The sequence below is a fragment of the Nymphalis io genome, chromosome 15, assembly GCF_905147045.1.
Source record: "Nymphalis io chromosome 15, ilAglIoxx1.1, whole genome shotgun sequence".
Classification (NCBI taxonomy): domain Eukaryota; kingdom Metazoa; phylum Arthropoda; class Insecta; order Lepidoptera; family Nymphalidae; genus Nymphalis; species Nymphalis io.
This window is the reverse complement of record NC_065902.1, coordinates 1,371,481-1,377,563: the sequence shown is the minus strand read 5'-3', so window position 1 is coordinate 1,377,563 and position 6,083 is coordinate 1,371,481. Positions and strand designations below refer to the sequence as shown.

At 27.5% G+C, this 6,083-nt stretch overlaps 1 long non-coding RNA gene across 1 annotated transcript; it reads right to left on the bottom strand.

Moving 5' to 3' along the window:
- Positions 1–405: 405 nt before the first annotated feature.
- LOC126773731 (uncharacterized) lies at positions 406–4,182 on the bottom strand. The gene is made up of 2 exons (XR_007669767.1): positions 3,963–4,182; positions 406–486 (listed from the first exon to the last, which is right to left on the bottom strand). It is a non-coding gene; the product is annotated as an uncharacterized LOC126773731 (long non-coding RNA).
- Between the last annotated feature and the right edge of the window lie 1,901 nt (positions 4,183–6,083).

Genomic DNA, 6,083 nt, shown 5'->3' with positions numbered 1-6,083 from the left:
GTATAATTTCCATGATTGAAAGTTTTTTTTTTATCACCAAAAACCAGTCTTATTCCGATCTAAGGCAGATTTTTGTTAAATTTTGTTAAAATTTTTGTTAAAAAAGAAAATTATTTTATTAGATCTGTAAAATTGTTGGCATTCTTTTGTTCAATATACCATATCTTGTGTGTTCTTAGCTTCCTTTTATTAGTATTTTAATAGTAGCATTTGAGAATTTAATTTAATATAAATTAAAAATTAAAAGTATTATTATCTTTATCATGTTATTGAACGTCATACAGTGAAAAATAAATAAGAAAACATTTAAATTTTTTACGTTATAATGAATCTAATAGAGACGTTTCAAACTTGTATATAATATATTTATTCTCTAGGGATTGGTGAATAATTAAAACACAAAAATATGCTTGTTTTATTTTACAATTCCGAAAACATATTTTATAAATTCTATACACCTTCATGGTCGCGCCGAATGGTCGCGTTCTGAAACAAGGAAAAATTACATTAAAAATGATGATTCAAAATTTATAACATACTATATTAATTTATGACATTAAACATTTGTTTTTTTTTCTATAATATATAATCTATCAACAATGTGAAATGTGATATTATAGATAAAGTAACATTGTGCGTTATAGATAAATTAAATATTAGCTAGTCAAAATACATTCAGTTAAGATTTTTACCTTTGCCTCAATTTTATTACTTGTTAAAAAAATATTAGCTATAAATGTATTCTAAATGAATCAATACCTATGCAATTGTTTTATATGCTTTATAATATTTTCTCAACACATAATCTTTAAATTATTTTTTCATTGAATAAACATCGACCAATTGTGGTAAAATTAAGATCGACTCTCGCGCAGCATCCGAGAGAAAACGGCTTTCTCTCATCTCGCTCGGCGTCTAACCCGACACGATTGTTACGTCACAGTTCATTAATTATTTGTTTTCTTTAAGAAAAAGTTTATATTGGACTTATGCAATATATATATTCTATAACTATACCTAAATCTGGAGTACCGTTTTAAAATAATATTAATTACCAATTAACTAAGTATTTTAAGCTGTGAAATTTTGTGAATTTATACAAAGCTTTTGCTTAATTTCTACCTGAATGCTGATATTAAACATTAGTGTAATGAAAAAAGGATGACCTATTTAAGAAAATAGAGCACTCCTGAAATATGAAGTAATAAAAAAAGACGTTTATAAGAAATAAAAATAAATCAGAATTAAAAATTAAGTACATATACTCAATTCGAATTCGATTCCTATTATATTATACAAGAATTTAAAAAGATTACGGATCATTAGGAGAAGAATGACTAAGAACGGGTTTAAAGATCAATTACATAAATAATTTCGTATAACAACTCAATCCTATTATTAAATGTAAACATAGTGAATAGATCGTAAAATAATATAGTATTAGAGATTATGATAAGGTTAAGCATTAATGGCAGACCAGGTTTTACAAGACTTTATAAGGAAAAAGATCAGATAAAATTATTTAATTTCATGAATACATCTTAATTTGGTTTAACGAATTTTTAATTACGTTTATGACTAAAATCAAATTAATTAAAACGAATAAAAATGGATTTCTGTTAATAATACTTATATGTTTTTATTTATTGATGAATTTTTTTAGCTGAATGTTCTATATTGTTTAAAAAACATACATTTTAAGGCTTCCGCAATTTAAAAATATCCTTCGAGATAAACGTTGGCTCCTTGAGATTTTCAAAATTAAAATAGCTATTTTAAAATGTTTCCATTATTTATAAAATATGTAATTGTATATTTTACGGTGATATCAAATAAGCTATTCATAAGAATTCACAATGAAAATGATATTTTATAAAGTATAACCTTTTTTCTGTAGGGTCTCTAAATGTTTCATTATCTGTGACATAAGGTTCTATGATTCACGTGGGCAGGGTGCGGTTCTTACGTAAGACACGACGGAAAAACGTGGAAATTATACATTAGAAACGCTATTATACTCATAGCATATTAAACTTGCATAAACATGTATAAATTTTCCATAATTATTATTATCGAATTCATCAATAGTTTAGCAATCGCATCAACTAAGCTTATTTTATTACGAACATATTACATACATTAAGTAAATCTAGATTTATAATGTCATAAAATAAAATATAATTAAGTAACATGTAAAAAATTAAATCACACATCATAAGACCTTTTTATTATGATAATGAATGCGTTCGAAGTTATTATTATTATTATTATATTAATATTGATATTATTTTTGTTACATTTGTGAGTGTATAACAATTTAGCCGCAAAAAATGTCATAACATATTCAGACTCGCCACTTTTTTATAAGCAACCAATAAAATAAATGCGATAGAATAGAATTTTACTTGGTGATAGGGCTTTGTGCAAGCCCTTCTGGTTAGATACCGCCCACTTCTTATAATTATATTCTACCGCCACGCCACAATACTAAGTATTATTATGTACTGGTATTAAGGGTGAGTGACCCAGGTTAACAACAGGCACAAGGGACATAACCTCTTAGTTCCCAAGGTTGGTGGCGCTTTGACGGTGTAAGGTGTAGTCAATATTTCTTACATCGCTGGTGTCTATCAAATTAATATATAGAAGACGAATCCATAAAGATTATATTATAATGTATATGAATTTTGTTTATTATATAATTATTTAATGCTTATATATATAAAAAAGTAATGAGTGAAGAAAATTGTCATTATAGAGAAAGTTCGAACGATATTCCGGTCTATTACGATTATGAAACACATACATATACGAAAACACATTATGCAAATCGTATTCAAGATCATAGTAAATAGATCTCGTAACTAAACTGGTTGATATACAAACAGACAACTGCCTTGAAAGATAACTATTGTTCTATCTATACTTACCATAGATATATCTTACATTGTCACGTGTCAATGAATTTATCGTTAATTCTCGAATAGATCTTAGTACCTATATACTTCAACTCAGTTTGTACAATATACATACGTGAACCAATAAATGAATGTAATTTGTACAAAGTAATAACAAAGAACTATGAAATTAACTATAAATGTCGGCACAATGTATTAGAATTTTGTTAAACAAATTACGCTAAAATCTTATATAATTCAAATGTTGTTAATAATTTAAATTTAAAATATCTTTAATAATAATAAATCAAATATGATACAAAGTATAAAAAAAAACAGTTCGCTTCAATTGATTGTAATAAATTACACAGTATTTATAAATTTTGAAATTATTTCATGCGTACGTTTAAAAAATATTTTTAAATCATTTTACAATAGGTACTTGCGTCGACATTAAATGACATTACCTTATGACTAATTAGCTAAATAAATTATTGTATGAGTCATATAAATGAACCGCAACATTGAATGTAAATAAAAAGCAACATATGTGATTTGAAATTTAAACTCTATCATTACAAAAGCAACTAAACGCGATGCGCATATATATGCTTATTAGGTTAAATCTGAGCCAAGGCTAACCACGTGTGCTATTTCAACACACCTTACATATTTGGTTATTTGGGCTTAAATATTATGGAGAGTGAACTAATAACCTGGATCGATAATTTGATTTCAGTTTTTCATTTAGTTCAATACTAGCCCTTTATTGAACCAAAATAGTAGTTGTATATTGAATTATCACAAGTTGCAAAAGTGTGGGCTGACTTTCAGCTCAATCGATTTCGCGGAGATGCTTTGAAATTCAGGTGCAATTTTTACACACAATTATTAACAGATGAAGTGAATTACAGCCTATACTCTAATTATTTTATTAAACATAACGCTGATGATAAAACAACTTACACTAACTATTTTTCTAAATGATTTAAATTTAATAAGCGCTCAAGTTCAATATGAGCAAAGCTGTCAATAATAGTTAATTCGATATAAAAAATTACTTACCTATAATAATAATATAAAAAAAATGATTGAAATAAATACGCAGCACAAAACCACTACAAAAAATTCATGGTCAACTTTGTTTATTCATTTCACAAACTAAAATAAATATATAAGTCGTGAACTGGATACGAACTAGACTTAATGCAATCGAAACTGCTCAGTAAATTGTTATTCTCGTCACTACTTGACCTTAAACTCGTCTAGAAATACTGGTCTTGTGTCATCTGCCTTCTGGAGACACTGGTCTTGTATCATTTTATAGAATATTTATTTACACTATAACAGGTCCGACACCTGCTTTAGCTTCAAACTTGTCTATGATAAACTATAGACTATTTATATATGTTAATGAAGTTTGTCTATGATCCAAATTCTTCGTATATCGAGCAACAATTGAAACGCCAATAGCTCATTAGTATACGATCAGACTAAGAACCTGGTTAGATCCGGTCGTTCCAAGTGCTATCATAAGTTTTAAGCTAACTATAAGGGATTACTACATAACTTAACTATATAAGACAATAGGAACATTAGTAATTACTTGATAATATGATATTTTAATATATATTTATTTCGGAATAAGATATATTTATTTCGGAATAAGATATATTTATTTCGGAATAACACAAAATTCTCTCAATAAAATTTAATACATATTAAACTTCTATTTTTTCCATCATAAATATACGTAAATATTGCTAAATTATGTTTATCCATAAACAACTGGATTATATTTAGACATGCTTAAAATTATATGTTCTGTTTTTTTTTTTTAAATTGAATAGTCTCTATTTGTGGCTGAAGCAATCAGAATATAACATAAACGATAGAAATGCTTATTTATTTTCATAAAACATAAATCGATGACAATAAAGAATGACTGATGTACTACATTTTATGCTTACGATTAGTATTAGGAGTCATAATTTCTTTGTAAAAAGTGTAACATTATCTATTTATATAAAGTGATGTCTGTTATCTGTCTTAGTTCCCAAGGTTGGTGGCACATTGACTATATAAGCGATGGTTGTCATTTCTTACAATGCCAATGTCTAAGGGCGTTTGGTGACCACTTACCATCAGGTGGTCCATACGCTCGTCCGCCGTCCTATTCTATAAAAAAAATCAATAAATTTATTTATGAAAATTAAAAATAAAATATTTGAAAATAGGTACATTCTGTCTATGAAGTTGTATTGAAACTTTATAGATAGTATTCAGTGATCCTAGACCACTTTTCAAATATACTTCATGGTTTACAGTAATAACGTAAGGAATCTAACTTTAGAAGCCAAATAACATTTAACAGTATCTAATAATATAACTTGTTACTGTCAAATATTTTCTTATATCTGTGGTCACTTCCACTCCCATTATTACAAAAAGACTTCCTTACAAGTTCACAACATCGAAGAGTCTCGATCACCTTGAAGCCGCATTCCTACAAAATACTACCTACGTACATAACACGGCTTCCTAGATTCTTCGAGGCTTTGTAATTTTATCATACTAAGAGCATAACAGGTGGCATTGTATTGATTTCATTGTAATGGAATTTTGAGTTATTAGCTGTTGGAATTTATAATCTAGATACAAAGTACAATGAATTGAACGACCTCCTTAGTAGAAATATACTACGAGTACATAACAAAGATTAAATATATTCAGCTGACTTTATGCGCATGCGTTAATCATATAGTTATGTAGATTAAACTAGAAGTATGAGCTATCATCATGCTAAGTTATCAGAAGCCACACTGACAAACAATATATTCAAAAAGAAATATACATATATATATGTACACATATAGTTGCCTTACAATCCCGGATTAACAATTCATAAAATTAAGTTGAGTCAATCATCATAAGATTTTAAATTTGGTACCATGTGTATAGACACCGGGCTTATCCTTACGTAGCAGTTTGTATCGGCCCACGTCTTAAGCCTACGCGTGACGAGCTAAGCACTCGGTTACCAAACAAGTTATTTTTGAATAGCCTAAAACCCACACGTGACTTACGCGAAAAATGAGTACTCTGTTAGAAAACACTTTATTTTAAGCATTTCAAATATTATATTACGTTTATATTATAAAAATATAAATATACATAAAATAAAAT